This window comes from Macaca nemestrina, chromosome 13 (assembly GCF_043159975.1).
Source record: "Macaca nemestrina isolate mMacNem1 chromosome 13, mMacNem.hap1, whole genome shotgun sequence".
Classification (NCBI taxonomy): Eukaryota; Metazoa; Chordata; class Mammalia; order Primates; family Cercopithecidae; genus Macaca; species Macaca nemestrina.
The window spans coordinates 31,881,693-31,895,921 of record NC_092137.1 but is presented as its reverse complement, the minus strand read 5'-3'; the positions used below and the strand labels follow the sequence as shown (position 1 = coordinate 31,895,921).

Below are 14,229 nucleotides of genomic sequence, written 5' to 3'. Positions count from 1 at the left end.
GATTTGAATCCCATCTTTTGCAGTAATAAAATTTGACTTAACTTTTTAAGCTTCTTTTCCCTTGTTTGTGAAGTAGAGATGATGATAAAACATTGTTCATAGTTGAAGAAGGTAAATGAGATGATACATTTAAAGTGCTTAGCATGATACTTAACATACTAACATGTTAAGTTTTCAATAAATTTTTACTATTATTAAACTATACCCTAATAGCCATTCTTTAAAGAAAAAGGGGGCTGGGTGTGGTGGTTCATACCTGTAATACCAACTCTTTGGGAGGCCTAGGCGGGTGGATCACCTGAGGTCGGGAGTTCGAGACCAGCCTGACCAACATGGAGAACCCTCATCTCTACTAAAAATACAAAATTAGCTGTGCATGGTGGCGCATGCCTGCAATCCCAGCTACTCGGGAGGCTGAGGCAGGAGAATTGCTCGAACCAGGGAGGTGGAGGTTGTCATGAGCCAAGATCACACTGTTGCATTCCAACCTGGGCAACAAGAGTGAAACTCCATCTCAAAAAAAAAAAAAAAGAAAAAGAAAAAGAAAAAGAAAAAAGAAAAGGGAGGGAGGGAAGGAAGTCGGGAAGGAAAAGAAAATCAGTCAATACACTAGGTGTCAGCATTGTGCTTCAAATCGTGAAGTGCACGAAATGCCTACTCTGATTTTATTTAGGTGTCCAAGTTGAACTGGTTTAGAATAGAAAGACACTTAAGCAGATCTGGGAAAGTCAGAATTCTAAAACTTTGAAAGGATATAACAATGTGCTGGCTTAGGGCACCATACACTAATGATCTTTTAAAGCTGGCAATCTATTAAAAACAAGAGCTGCCTACCTCACTGGGCTACAGCCATCTCCATAGACTCAGCATGGAAATTAAGACTAATCTCGCCTTTGTCTAGGATGCCAGCGTTTTTCTCATATCTATGCTCTAAGTCTTGGAGTCATTTTCTAAGAAGAATTGTGTTTGAATCCTGTCTTTACTACTTATTAGCTGTGTAGATGATGATAATACTTGTTTTACCTACTCCATAGGGTCATCAGAATGACATCTGAAAGATGTGTATTTTGAAAAGTGGCTTACTAAAATGTAAAATATTATTATTCTGTACAGTTGGCAAACAACACAGGTAGAGAGAGGAAGATTTTTCCCAGAATTCTTGAGTTGCTCTGAAGCCTCAATTTTTTGAAAAGATAATTTGCTTTTAAATGAAACTTAGAATGAACTGATGGAGCTTGTTTAAATACTGTTTATGACCCAGTCCCAAAATGGAATTAATCCACAGTGTGGTAAACACAATCCTGTGTATTTCTTTTTTCTTTTTCTTTTTTTTCTTTTTTTTTTTTTTTTGAGACAAGAGTCTCTATAGCCCAGGATGGAGTGCAGTGGTGTGATCTTGGCTCACTATAGCCTCTGCCTTCCGGATTCAAGCAATTCTCATGTCACAGCCTCCCAAGTAGCTAGGATTACAGTCGTGTTGCCACCACAGCCAGCTAATTTTTCTTTTTCTTTTCTTTCTTTCTTTTTTTTTTTTAGTAGAGACGGGGTTTCATAATGTTGGCCAGGCTGGTCTTGAACTGCTGGCCTCAAGTGATCCACCCGCCTTGACCTCCCAAAGTGATATTACAGGCGTGAACCACTGTGCCCAGCCAATCCTATGTATTTCATAGTGATAATCTTAGAGTGAATATGAAAAAAAAAAAGCCTCTAAACTTCCTTAACACAGACTATCAATCATTTAATAGCTGAATATTTGGTCTGAGTGGGATAATATTCGATACAGCATTCTTTGGGTACAGACCTTAAATTTTTCATAGGTTTTCTCATGATTTTGTGTGTGAACTAAACTGTTATATCTCTATTACATTCACTGAGAATCCATTATATACTAGACATTGGAAAAGGAGAGTAAAAACTGGTTTAGAAGAACTAGTCTGGAATAATTTCAACAGGTTCTTTTTGGGTTTAATTACAAAGATTTGATTGCAGGCTGACTCAAGAAATTAAAAGGCAAGTTTTAACTTTTTAAAGTTTTACTTCAGTGACATAAGCGATAGTAAAGTTGACAGTCCTTAATCCAAAAATTGAAATGCTCCAAAATCTGAAAGTCTTTGAGCAACGACATGAAACCACAAGTGGGAAATTCCACACCAGACCTCATGTGACAGGTCACAGTCAAAAAGCAGTCTAAACTTTGTTTCATGCATAAAATTATTAAGAATATTGTATAAAATTACCTTCAGGTTATATGTATTAGGTATATATAAAACATGAATGAATTTTATGTTTAGTCTTGGGACCCCTCCCCAGGATATCTCATTTTGTCTATGCAGATATTCCACAATCTGAAAAAAATTCGAAATTTGAAACATATCTGGTCCCAAACATTTCAGATAAAGGATACTGAACCTGTAGAAGCGGCTCTATAAATGCCTACTGAGAGTATCAGAAAGATAGCGTTAACTTGCATGATCTATTTTTGGTTGCACTTACGAAAATCTCTTGAGCAAGGACAAAACCAGACCTTTATAGGCAACTAAGACTTACCTTCATCCATGTATAGATAGATATACATACATGTGTGTAGTAAAAACTATTATAATTGTATAACTATTATAATAATAATAACTATAATAATAACTATTGCTAATGTTAGTGGCAGTAGTAGATATAAATGATAATATAGACACCATAACATAAAAAGATGTCTATTCCAGTAGAATCTATTCAGTGAGTTCATAGTGTAATCATGGGCTGAATCAGACTGATATACATTCTGTCATGTAGATTATAAAATTTACATGATAAAGTTTGCAATCTACCCATCTGACAAAGGGCTAATATCGAGAATCTACAAGGAACTTAAACAGATTTACAAGAAATAAACAACCCCATCAAAAAGTGGGTGAAGGATATGAACAGACACTTTTCAAAAGAAGACATTTATGTGGCCAACAAACATGAAGAAAAGCTCATCATCACTGGTCATTAGAGAAATGCAAATCAAAACCACAATGAGATACCATCTCATGCCAGTTAGAATGGCGATCATTAAAAAGTCAGGAAACAACAGATGCTGGAGAAGATGTGGTGAAATAGGAATGCTTTTACACTGTTGGTGGGAGTGTAAAATTAGTTCAACCATTGTGGAAGACTGGTGATTCCTCGAAGATCTAGAACTAGAAATAGCATTTGACCCAGCAGTCCCATTACTGGGTATATATCCAAAGGATTATAAATCATTCTGCTATAAAGACACATGCCCATATATGTTTATTGCAGCACTATTCACAATAGCAAAGACTTGGAACCAACCCAAATGTCCAATAATGATAGACTGGATAACGAAAATGTGGCACATACACATAATGGAATACTATGCAGCCATGAAGAAGAATGAGTTCATGTCCTTTGCAGGGACATGGATGAAGCTGGAAACCATCGTTCTCAGCAAACTAAAACAAGAACAGAAAACCAAACACCGCATGTTCTCACTCACAAGTGGGACTTGAACAATGAGAACACATGGACACAGGGAGGGAAACATCACACACCGGGGTCTGTCAAGGGGTGTGGGCAAGGGGAGGGGTGGCATTAGAGAAATAACTAATGTAGATGAAGGGTTGATGGGTGACGCAAACCACCATGGCACATGTATATCTATGTAACAAACCTGCACGTTTTGCACATGTATCTTAGAACTTAAAGTATAATAAAAAATAAAAATAAAACTTCAAAAAATACTTCAAATGAATAATAATAAATGTGATAGCTGTACTATTATGGTGAACTTGAGGTTTAGAGAATGGTTTCTCCATGTCTCAATTGCAGGGATGTTTACTTACTAATACCATACAAGAATGGTTTCTCCATCTTTTCTCTCAAGTGATAGATAACTGTCTTCCTATGAGACAGAAACTTGGAGCTTTTTCCCTTTTACTTAATAACCAATTTATAGCTGTCTTTAAAGTTTGCATCCTTCTTTTCTAAAAAGAAAATCTGAAAAGGAAATCTAGCCTGGTTAGTGTAGCCGTGTCTTTCATGTGTTTTAAAAATATGGGTTATATATAAAATTAGTGGTTTGCAGTAAATTTTAAAAAGTGCAATAAAATAGAAAATAGAGCGCACCACACAAAGTAAAGGTAAGTATTTTATGGATCAATACACACATGTGTATACGTAAATATATTACTCCATATGCAAAACATGAGAGACAGTATGTGAAGTGACTAAGGTCATGGGCTCTGGAGCCACATGGCCTGTATTCAAATCCTGGTTTGGTTACTTGTCTTTGGACAAGTCACTATGTGCTTCAAGTTACTCATTTGTAATATCTGGATATTAATAATAAAAGTACCTACCTTACAGGATGTTGTGAGGATTAAATGAGCTACCACATGTAAAGAGCTTATAATTTATAAGGCACTTTCTATACACATATACATACGCTCTATATGCACATGTATAGTGAGGGGGGTGTGTTTGTGTGTGTGTGCACGCACTATGTTCTAATGTAAAATATGTTTCTTACTCTGAGTCGTGGTTTTAAAAAGTGTGAAAGCTACTGGTTTATCAGGTGGCTGGCATTGTGGGTGGATATGGAGTGATGAGACCCTGGTCGTGGTCAGTACTCTACCAATTCCTGTGTGACCTGGACCATGTTACTTAACCTCTCTGTCTTCATTGCCATATTCTCTCTCTCTCTCTCTCTCTCTCTCTCTCTCTCTCTGTCTCTGTCTCTCAACAAGGTTGTACTCTGTTGCCCAGGCTGGAGTGCACTGGTGCAATCATAGCTCACTGCATCCTCCAACTCCTGGGCTGAAGGGATCCTTCTGCTTCAGCCTCTTCAGTAGCTGGGACTATAGATGTCTGACACCATGCCTGGCTAATATTTTAATTTTTTTGCAGAGACAGAGTCTCACTATGTTCCCCAGCCTCTCATTGTCTTTTTCTTAAAGGTAATTGGACACTAAACTATCCTAAATGTGCCAATAAACAATATAATTCTATGCTTCTGTTAATCTTTCTGGTTCTTCCCTCTCTCCTCTTCTGAGAAAAATGGGAAGTTCTTTATGGATTGTGGATTATGAGTTTTGACCTTGGCCAGAATGAATGAATGAGGATTAGGTACCTGAGGAAAAAGACACCTAATAGGGACTCTCCATATAGGATAGGGGCCAAATGACCTTATCACATTCTTCCTCTGAGGGGAAGTTGAATGTGGGAAGAGAGGCAGCATTTGAGATGCATAGAGGAGACATCAGTATGAGAGAATGAGAGCCGGTGTGGTGGCATGTGCATGTAGTTCCAGCCACTTGGGAGGCTGAAGCAGGAGATCACTTGAGCCCAGGAGTTCAAAGTTACAGTGAGCTATGATCGCATCACTCCAGTCCAGCTTGGGTGACAGAGCAAGTCCCCTGTCTTTAAAATAATAATAATAATACCAGTAAAAGAATGGAAGATAGAGAAGTGTAGCTGTAGTATCCTTAAAATTGTAATAGAAAAAATTGGCCTATAGAATCAGTGCTGGTGGCAATGTTGTGCTTAGTGGGGAGAAACATCAGAAACTGCTTTTGATGCTAATAGCTATCATGACTATAGAAACACTGATCTTGAAGACATGCCCTGTCTCGTTTAGAAGTGAGACAAAGTGATAATTGAGGTTAGGGTGAGTCAGGAGAGAAGACGAGTCAATGAAGAGGCAAAGGGGCTTAAGAAACACAAGAAGATATAGGTTGAATACAAGAGGCAACTAGTGAACCTTTCATGTGAAAAGGGATGGTCGATAACATTTTTAGTAGCAAGGATGTCTAAACCTCATCTTTTTTGTTGTTGGCTCTACCACACTGGAGTGCAACCCCCTTCTATGTCCCTAGATCTTGAGTTGATCGTGTTCCTGAAAGTAAGGGGATTACGAAGGATCCATCAGCTTGATACAAAATAGAAAGTGCAATGAAGAACAGTTGTTAAGAATTTAGTGGAAGCAGAAACTCAGCATTGAAAAGTAACCACCCTGCCCGCCCTTCCACCTCCGATTCCAAGCACCCAGAGATACTCGTCCAGAGATATTCAGGGATGCCAAGTTACCTAATATATATGGCATGTAGGTTTGAGCCAATTTACTTAAATCTTGGAAGACAAGGCTCTATGGTTTGAATATGTCCCCTCCAAAATTCAGGTGTTGCCAATGTGATACAGAGGTGTGGCATTTAAGAAGTGATGAAGCCATGAGAACGCCTCCCTCATTAATGGGATTAAGACTTCATGCAGCTTGCCCTTCCATCTTCAGCCATGTGAGGACTTGGCAAGAAGTCCTTCACCAGACCAAATGCCATACCTATGTTGGACTTCCCAGCTTTCAAATTCTGAGAAGTAAATTTCTTTTCTTTATAAATGACTCAATCTTGGGCATTTTGTTATAGCAGCACAAAACCGACTAAGACACAGGGTGAGTCAAGCAAGTGCAATACTTGGGGGCATTCAAGAGGCTGCTATATGACATGATAACACAATTCTCTGTTACTTAGATTGGTGTTTTTCAAAGAGTATCTTATTACTAGGTTTGTAAGTTACTCCTCACCAAACTCCTTGCTAAATTTTAATAATTTTAATATACATGGAATATTTAGATACATTGAATTCTCAGATAGGAAATTATATTTTCATATACCAGAAAATTGAAATTAAAACAAATATTATTTACAGAAACATCAAAAATTATATTTAGGGATAAATCTGACCAACTATATGAAAGATCTATCTGTACACTGGAAACTACAAAATGTTGCTGACAGAAGTTAAAGAAAACTTCAATAAATGAAGACATGTACCTTATGCATGGGCTGGAAGACTCAATATTTTTAAGATATCAGTTCTCCTCAAATTAGTTTATAGATTTAACATAATCCCAATCAAAATCTCAGCACACTTAAAAAAATTAAAAAGGAATTGGCAAGCTGGTATGGGAATGCCAAGGACCTAGAATAACTACCACAACTTAAGAAAAAGAAAAAAAAAAACTAAAAACAGAACAAAGTTGAAAGGCTATACTATTGGATTTTAACCATTATTATTAAAATATAAGAATTAAAACAGGGTGGTATTGGCATGAAGATAGACAATTACACTAAAGAAGCAGAATAGATAATTCTGAAATAGACCCACGCATGGACAATTACTTTTTTACAGTGGTACAAAGGTAATGCAGTGGGAACAGGGTAGATTTTTTCAACAAATGGTGCTGGAACAATTGGATATCCATATCTCTATATGTATACAAAGGAACTTGGATTGATGCCATGCAGTATATACAAAAACTAACTAAAAATAAATCATATATGTCAATGTAAAACCTAAACTCTTAGAAGAAAACATGGGAGAAAACCTTTGTAACCTTCAGTTCAGCAAATATTTCTTAGATAAAACACCAAAATTGGCCAGGCACAGTGGCTCACACCTGTAATCCCAGCAATTTGGGAGGCCGAGCCAGGTGGATCACTTGAGGTCAGGAGTTGGAGACCAGCCTGGCCAACATGGTGAAACCCTGTCTCTACTAAAAATACAAAAATTAGCTGGGAGTGGTGGCATGCACCTGTAGCTCCAACTACTTGGGAGGCTGAGGAACGAGAATTGCTTGAACTCGGGAGGCAGAGGTTGCAGTGAGCCAAGATTGTGTCACTGCACTCCAACCTGGGCGAGAGTGAGATCCTGTCTCAGAAACAAACAAAAAACCCACCAAAATCACAACCAATAAAATGTTGAATTGATAAATTTGACTTCGTCAAAATTTAAAATTTCTATTTTTCAAAGACACTGTTAAGAGAATGAAAAGACAAGCCACTTATTGAGATAAAATTTTTGGCAAGAATATATTTGATAAAGGACTTCAACACTTGAAACTCAACAATAAGAACACAAGTAACCCAATTAAAATATGGGCTAAAGATTTGAACAGACATTTCTCCAAAGAAGATGTATAGATGACAAGTAATTGCATGAAAAGGTACCCAATATCATTACTCATTAGGGAAATACAAATTAAAAACTGCAATGAGATACTAATACATACCTATAAAAGTGATTAAAATGAAAACAATTGACCATACCAAGTGTTGGTGAGAATGTGGAGGAACTAAATATCTCACATACTGCTGGTAGAAATGTAAAATGGTACCATCATTTTGTAAATCAGTTTGAGAGTTACTTAAAAAGTTAGATGTATGGTGGCAAGATGGTGGAATAGAAGCCTACACCACTTGCCCCCAACCACTGGAACACCAAATTTAACAACTATAGAGAAAAGCACCATCACAAGAAGCAAATATCAGGTAAGCAATCAAAGTACCGGACTTTAACTTCGTATCACTGAAAGAGTCATTGAGGAGGGCAGGAGAGACAGTCGTCTTGAATCACCAATGCCACACCTCTCACATCCCCATTTCATCTCAGCACAGAGAATCTGTGCATTTTGGGGAGGGAGAGTGCAGCAACTGGAGGACTTTACATTGAACTCAGTGCTACCTGTCACAGTGGAGAATAAAGCTATCCTGGGCTCAGCAAATGCCTGTGCATGGAGAGAGCATTTGGACCACCCTTAGCCAGAGGGGAATTGCCCATTCCAGTGATCAGAACTGGAATTTCTAGGAGTGTAGGCTGAAGTGCCCATAGGGGTTCTAGGTAAACTTGAAAGGCAGTCTAGAACACAAGGACTGCAATTGCTAGGCAACTCCTAGTGCTAGCCCAGGCTTAGAGCCAGTGGACTTGGGTGGCATGTAACCTAGGGAGACATCAGCTGATGTGGCTAAGGGAGGACTTGTGCTCACAGCAACAAAAGTAACTCCTTTCTTCTGCTTAAGGATAGGAGAGTGAAGAGTTAAGAGGACGATGTCTTGCATCTTGGATATCAGCTCAGGCACAGTAGGATAGGCCACTGGGCAGAGTCCTGAGGCCCTCATTCCAGGCCCTACTTTCCTGATGACATTTTGAGGCACACACTGGTGCAAAAGAACCTGCTGCCTTGAAGGGAAGGACCTAGTCCTGGCAGGATTAATCACCTGCTGACTAAGCAGCCCTTGGGCCCTGAATAGCCAGCAGTGATACCCAGGGACCACACTGTGAGCATTGGGCTCTGAGATGTGCTGGCTTCAGGGGTGACTCAGCACATTCCCAGCTGTGGTGGCTATGGTGAAAGACTCCTCCTGTTTGATAAAAGCTTTTATTAAAGACTGTATGTCTTTATAGGTGGACACCATTTCTGGACCTGCCCTGGGTCAGAGGGGAGCCTATTGCCCTGAATGCTGCCCTTGGCAGCATTCACCCCAAGCTGACAGAGGAGCCCTTGGGCTTAAAGTAAACATCAGCTGTGGCCTGGCAGAACCCCCTGTCGACTGGTAGTAGTGGTGGCCCTGGGAGAGCTTCCTCTCTGGAAAGGGAAGGACTTTCTATTGTGGTTTGAGTGCCAGCTTAGCTGCAGTAGAGTAGAATGTTAGATAAATTTGTAAGGTTTTTGACTCCAATCCTTCACTCACAAGCAGCATCTGTGGACACACCTGGAACCTGGGGGGAACTCACCACCCTTAAGGAAAGAGCCTTGGGCAAGGCCCAGTGCAGTGCTGGCTTCAGGTCTGACCCAGCACAGTCCCAGTGGTGGTGGCTTGCATCACCACACCTCCAGTTCCAGGGGCCTCAACACAGAGAAACTCCATGTGTTTGGGAGAAAATAAGGAAAAGAACAAGAGTCTCTGCCTGGTAATCTAGATAATTCTTTTGGATCTTATCTAAGGCCACCAAGGCAGTACTTCTACAAGTCTGCAAAAACCACAGCATTATTGGGTTTGAGGCTGAAGTCCCTTTGAGAACCTGGAAAACCTTCCAAAATGGACAGGCACAAACAAGCCCAGACTGTGACGACTACAATAAATACCTAACTCTTCAATGCCCAGACACCAAAGAACATCTACAAGCACCAACACTTTCCAAGAAAACATGACCTTACCAAATGAACTAAATAAGACACCACAGCCCAATCCTGGAGAAATAGATATGTGACCTTTCAGACAGATAATTCAAAATAGCTGTTTTGAGGAAGCACAATGAAATTCAAGAGAACACAGAAAATGAATCCAGAATTCTATTAGATTAACAAAGAGATTGATGCAAAAAGAATCAAGCAGAAATTCTAGAGTTGAAAAATGCAATTAACATGCTGAAGAAGCCATCAGAGTCTCAAGAGTAGAAATGGTCAAACAGAAGAGAGAATTAGTGAGCTTGAAAAGAGGTGATTTGAAAACAGAGTCAGAAGAGACAGAAAAAAGAATAAAAAACAATGAAGCATGCCTACAAGATCTAGAAAGTAGCCTCAAAAGGGCAACTCTAAGAGATATTGGCCTTAAAGAGGTGGTAGAGAAGGAGAAAAGGGTAGAAAGTTTATTCAAAGGGATAATATCAGAGAACTTCCCAAACCTAGAAAAGATATCTACATTCAAGTATAAGAAGGTTATAGAACAGCAAGCAGATATAACCCAAAGAAGACTACCTCAAGGCATCAAATAATCAGATTCCCAAAGGTCAGGGATAAAGAAAGGATCCTAAAATCAGCAAGAGAAAAGAAACAAATAACATACAATTGAGCTCCAATACATCTGGCAGCAGACTTTTCAATGGAAACCTTATAGGTCAGGAGATAATGGTATGACACTTTTAAAGTGTTGAAGGAAAAAACCTTTACCCTAGAATAGTATAGCTGGTGAAAATATTCATCAAACATGAAGGAGAAATAAAGACTTTCCCAGAGAAACAAAACCTGAGGGATTTCATCAATACCAGACCTGTCCTACAAAAAATGCTGAAAAGAGCTTTTTAATTTGAAAAAAGAAATGTTAATGAGCAAGAAGAAATCATCGGAAGCTACAAAACTCACTGATAATAGTAAACACACAGAAAAACACAGAATAGTATGAATAGTGTAACACTGTAATTGTAGTGTATAAAGTACTCTTAAGTAGAAATGTTAAATGATGAACCAATAAAAAATAATAACTACAAATTTTCAAGACAAAGACAGTACAATAAGACATAATGAAAAGCAACAGAAAGTTAAAAAGCTGGGGGATGAAGTGAAAAGTGTAGAATTTTTATTAGTTTTCCTTTTGCATGTTTGTTTTATGCAATTAGTGTTGTCTTCAGTTTAAAATAATGGGTTTTAAGATAGTATTTGCAAGCCTCATGGTAACCTCAAATCAAAAAACACACAATGGATACACAAAAAATAAAAAGCAAGAAATTAAACCATAGCATCAGAGAAAATCATCTTCACTAAAAAAGGCAAGAAGGAAGGAAAAAGGGAAGAGAAGACCACAAAAAACAAACAAACAAACAAAAAAACAGAAAACAACAAAATGGCAGGAGTAAGTCCTTACTTATCTATAATAACATTGTAAACGAACTAAACTCTCCAATCAAAAGATAGAGAGTGGCTGAATTGATGAGAAAATAAGACCCAATGATCTGTTGCCTATAAGAAACACACTTCACCTATAAAGATACACATAGACTGAAAATGTAGGGGTGGGAAAAGATATTCCATGCAAATGGAAGCCAAAAAAGACCAGGAGTAGCTACATTTATGTCAGACAAAATTGATTTCAAGACAAAAACTGTAAGAAGAGACAAAGAAGGTCATTATATAATGATAAAGGGGTCAATTCAGCAAGAGGGTATAATGATTATAAATATATATACATTCAATACTAGAGCACCCAAATATATAAAGCAAATATTAATTAATAGAGCTAAAGAGGGAGATATACCTCAATACAATAATATCCAGAGACTTCAACACCTCACTTTCAGCACTGGACAGATCTCCCAGATAGAAAATTAACAAATAAACTTTGGACTTAATCTACACTATAGCATAAATGGATCTAATAGATGTTTACAGAACATTTCATCCAATGGCTGCAGAATACACATTCTTCTCCTCAGCACATAAATCATTCTCAAGGTCAGGCCATATGTTAGGTTACAAAACAAATCTTAAAACATTAAAAAAAATTGAAATAATATCAAGCATCTTCTCTGACCACAATGAAATAAAACTAAAAATAATGAGAGGAACTTTGTAAACTATACAAACACATGGAAATTCAGCAATATGCTCCTGAATGACCAGTGAGTCAATGAAGAAATTAAGAAGGTAATTGAAAAATTTCTTGCAACAAATGATAGTGGAAGCATACCAAAACTTTTGAGATACAGTGAAAGCAGTACAAAGAGGGAAATTTATAGCTATTAAGTGCCTACATCAAAAAAGAAGAAAAACCTCAGATAAATAATCTAATGATTCATCTTAAGGAATAGAAAAGCAAGAGCAAACCAAATCAAAATTAGTTGAAGAAAACAAAAAATAAAAGTTGAAGCAGGTCACCGGCAAAGTCCAAGTCCTGTCCTCTTGCTATCTACCCCAGACAGCATGAGCTTCATCACTTGCTCCACCTTCTCCACCAACTACCGGTCCCTAGGCTCTGTCCAGGCACCCAGCTAGATGCTCCCAAATCTCAAGACCTCACCAAGATCATGGCAGATATCTGGGCCCAATATGACCAGCTGGCTCAGAAGAACAGAGAGGAGCTGGACATGTACTGGTCTCAGCAGATTGAGGAGAGCACCACAGTGGTCACCACACAGTCTACCGAGGTTGGAGCTGCTAAGACGATGCTCACAGAGTTGAGATGTACAGTCCAGTTCTTGGAGATCGAACTGGACTCCATGAGAAATCTGAAGGCCAGCTTGGAAAACAGCCTGAGGGAGGTGGTGGCCCGCTATGCCTTGCAGATGGAGTAGCTCAATGGGATCCTGCTGCACCTGGAGTCAGAGCTGGCACAGACCCAGGCAGAGGGACAGTGCCAGGCCCAGGACTACAAGGCCCTGCTGAACATCAAGGTCAGGCTGGAGGCTGAGATCGCCACCTACCTCAAGGACTTCAATCTTGGTGATGCCCTGGACAGCAGCAACTTCATGCAAACCATCCAAAAGACCACCACCCGCCAGATAGTGGATGGCAAAGTGGTGTCTGAGACCAACGACACCAAAATTCTGAGACATTAAGCCAACAGAATCAGGGTACCATTTGGGGAGCTCGAGGCCAGTAAAAAGTTCAGAGGTCAAAAAAAAAAGGAAAGTTGAAGCAGAAATAAATGAATTTGAAATGAGGAAAACAATACAAAATATGAATGAAACAAAAAGTTGGTTTTTTTCAAAAGATAAACAAAATTGACAAACATTTAGCCAGACGAAGGGAAAAATGGAGAGGACTCAAATACATAAAAACAGAGATGAAAAAGGAGATATTACAACTGATACCACAGAAATTGAAAGGATTATTAGTGGCTAATATGAGCAACTATATGCCCATGTATTGGAAAGTCTAGAGGAAATGGATAAATTCCTAGACACAGACAACCTACCAAAATTGAACCATGAAGAAATCTAAAATCTGAACAGACCAATAACAAGTAACAAGATCAAAGCTGTAATAAAAAGTCTCCCTGCAAAGAAAAGCCTGGAATCCTATGGCTTCACTGCTGAATTTTACCAAACATTTGAAAAAGAACGAATATCAATCCTAGTCAAACTATTTTGAAAAATAGAGGAGGAGGGAATACTTCCAAACTCATTCTATGAGGCAAGAATACACCAGGCAATACTATGCAGCCATAAAAAGGAATAAGATTATGTTCTTTGCAGACATGGATGGAGTTGAAAGACATTATGCTCATCAAATTAGTGCAGGAACAGTAAACCAAACATCGCATGTTCTCACTTATAAGTGGGAGATGAATGATGAGACCACATGGACACATAAGGCAGAACAACACACACTGGGGCCTGTTGGTTGGGGGTGGGCATGGTGGGGAGGGAGAATCAGGAAGAATAGCTAATGGCCGCTGGGCTTACTACCTAGGTGATGGGATGATTTGTGCAGCAAACCACCATAGCACACATTTACCTGTGTAACAAACCTGCACATGTACCCTTAACTTAAAAGTTGAAGAAGAAAAAAAAGCCCCCAGCAAAGAAAAGCATGGACCCAATGGCTTTAACACTGAATTCTACCAAACATTTAAAGAAGAACTAACACCAATTCTACTCAAACTGTTCCAAAAGACAGAAAAAAAGGGATTACTCTCAAACTCATTCTATGAGGCCAGTATTATCCTGCTACCAAAA

The 14,229-nt window shown here is 38.7% G+C and overlaps 1 pseudogene; it reads left to right on the top strand.

The window, feature by feature from the left end:
* The first annotated feature begins 12,417 nt into the window (after positions 1-12,417).
* On the top strand, positions 12,418-13,929 carry LOC105479906 (keratin, type I cytoskeletal 18 pseudogene; annotated as a pseudogene).
* The last annotated feature ends 300 nt before the right edge of the window (positions 13,930-14,229 follow it).